Genomic DNA, 2,716 nt, shown 5'->3' with positions numbered 1-2,716 from the left:
AAGTAATTAAACCAATATAATTAAATATACAATAAAATTATTAAAAAATTAATATATAATTTTAAATATTTGAATTCAATAATTTCTTAGTCAAACAATTTTAATATGAAAATAATTTTGGAATTATACCTCAACATGAGACTAAAAGATGTTATACCTTAGCAATTTTCTTAAAAACACTAACACTAGATACATTAAGATACTCAGTAAAAACACTAATAGGGATGATATATTCATAATAATTAACACAAGGTCCCTTCATTATTTAGAAACAAATGGTACAAATAAAAATAAAAAACTCTCTAAACTACATTCTCAACAATTACCTAATTCTAGAAATTTCTACCATAAACCAAGAGTGACTTTATGCAGCCAGAGAGAACACAACATATAAAGAGATTAACAAAAAGAAAAATATGCAGTTCAATGCAGGAACATCCATGAATACCATGATTGATTGAATCGGGTGAGGGATTTGTCATAGCTTCAGAAGCGAGTCCGAATCCAAAATCTAGAGATCCAAATTACAAATTACATACAACAATTATAGCAAAATTCAGAATGGAAGCAATTCAGAATCCAGAAGATTATATCAATTCATACAGCATTCAAAATTCAAAATTATATCAGCAAAATTCAAATGGCAGAATTGAACTTATATAGCAAAATTCGAAATCCAAATTCCCAAAATTGAACTTATATCAAAGTTATGCTCAGTAAAATTCAGAATTACATAATGAGTAATTTACATAATTAACAAAAGTAAAAAAATTGAAAAGCAGAAGAAGAAGTTTGCATCAAGCTATCAATACATATAATTAACAAAATAAAAAAATTAACTAAACTCAAATCTGAATTGAATTCCTCACTGCAGCAACTAGCAATTCATACAATTAATTAACCAAATAAAAAAGTAATTGAAAATCCAATAACTCACCGCGGTTCACGGTGGCGGAACAGATGCTCGAAGACGACGTTGACAGAAGCCAACGACCAGGGCGACAAGCCGACGACTAGACAACGCCGACGCTAGAAGCTTCAGAGTTCAGAGTTCAAGACGACAACACCGCTGATAGCTGTACTGTGTTGTGTGTCGTGTGTGTTCTTCCAAAGGCCAGACGACGATGACGTTGACAGACACTTCGAATCACGAGGGTGGCAACCGCTGGTGGTCACTGGCTCACTGCCAGCGTCGATTGTAGTAGGGATGGTGGAGTCCTTCTGCTCGTTGGAGGAAAATGAAAGTAGGGTTGAGGGAGGCGTGGTAACTGCTGAGTGCTGAGTGATTTGGTGGGATAGGTTAGTGGGTTGAGGGTTTGTGTTTTTTTTGGCACAAAAAACGATGCTGTTTTGGGCTATTTTAAAAAAAATCGGAGTTTCAAAAAACCCATCCAATTCGTTCTGTTTATCGGTTCGACCGGTTTTTAACCGATTTTTTGTAAAGAGGTTTTAGAGGTCAACCGGATCGGCCATATGACTGGTTCCAGGTTAATCTGGTCAAACCGGCCAGTCCGATCCAGTTTTCAGAACCTTGGTATTAATAGTTATGTCAATATATATTTTATTAGAGATATTTTGTACTGTGAGTAGAAAAAAATATATATTGGCTTTTTCTTATAGCTGTCAATGAGTTAACATCGTAAAGGTCCATATTAAATAGATAATAATAAGAAAGTTCATGTAATGTCCTTTCTAATAGGAATGCCATTTCTTAAGCGTGGTATTATGTTGGGATGGTCATCACACTGTGTATGGTTACTAATGTAACCGAAAAGACACGCGAACGGTTACAGAATACGAAAACGTCACATCAGTTTTAAAATCACGTCGAGTCTCCTAACCTGTCTCTTCAAATCACGTCGAGACACTAACTAGACTAACTTGCATAAAATGACAATAGAAAGATTCAAGGATAACTTGTCTTTGCTTGAGTCTGACTCGAAGGAGGTCAGCCTCAAGCAGGAGCATTATTCATACCCTATCCCACAACTCGAAGCCATACTCAAAATGAATAAGGCCCATTCTACAAAGTCCAAATCCACTCTACTAACTCATCCAACCTCATAGGACCGACTTAGAATGTAGAATCTTAAATAGACCTACAAATTCTTCCATCTATTTAAATATGAGATCTTAACAATTCCTGGATAAAAGAGAAGAATAATCACCCACCAGAATAAGAGGAAAAGTTACAAAAGTGTTTACAAAGCTATCACTCCAACTATATAAATATCCACCAAATTCAAGTATTTCTCAACCCATAACTCAAAAACCTACATAAATCCTTTGCTACTTAGACAATAGAGTCCCTTATAGGTAACACCCACCATCCTCACTCAACACCTTAGACGGTTTGCCACTCAGGAGGAAGACGTCAGAATTCTCACCAGAAGGAGTTTGTATCTTGTGTTCAGATCCTAATCATCTGTGAAAGATACTAGGCTCTGTAGAAAAGAGAAGAGAGTGAAAGAACAACAAGAGAAGTAGAGAGAAGAGAGAGAATTTTTTTTTATAATAGATGAGTGAAATGTTCAAGTAGTTAGTTAGTTACAAAACCCAACTATATATAGCAACCTAATGGACAGATAGCGAGTGTATAGTGATTTTAACTAACCTCCAGCTCATATAACTAACTCTTAGCACACTTAGCTGACTTTACTCTATACTGTATACTGTATTAATCTGTTTCAGGTAACATCAAAAACAATATCATACC

The 2,716-nt window shown here is 35.0% G+C and overlaps 1 long non-coding RNA gene across 1 annotated transcript in view; it reads left to right on the top strand.

The window, feature by feature from the left end:
- The window catches only part of LOC107637731, a 7,978-nt gene continuing 6,467 nt past the window's right edge, over positions 1,206 to 2,716 (top strand). Inside the window, exon 1 of the long non-coding RNA XR_001619485.2 lies at positions 1,206 to 1,215. This is a non-coding gene — a long non-coding RNA (uncharacterized LOC107637731). The remainder of the gene's footprint in view (positions 1,216 to 2,716) is intronic.

Source organism: Arachis ipaensis, chromosome B04, assembly GCF_000816755.2.
Source record: "Arachis ipaensis cultivar K30076 chromosome B04, Araip1.1, whole genome shotgun sequence".
NCBI lineage: Eukaryota > Viridiplantae > Streptophyta > Magnoliopsida > Fabales > Fabaceae > Arachis > Arachis ipaensis.
The sequence above is the reverse complement of the archived record's forward strand: the minus strand, read 5'-3'. Positions and strand labels throughout refer to the sequence as shown.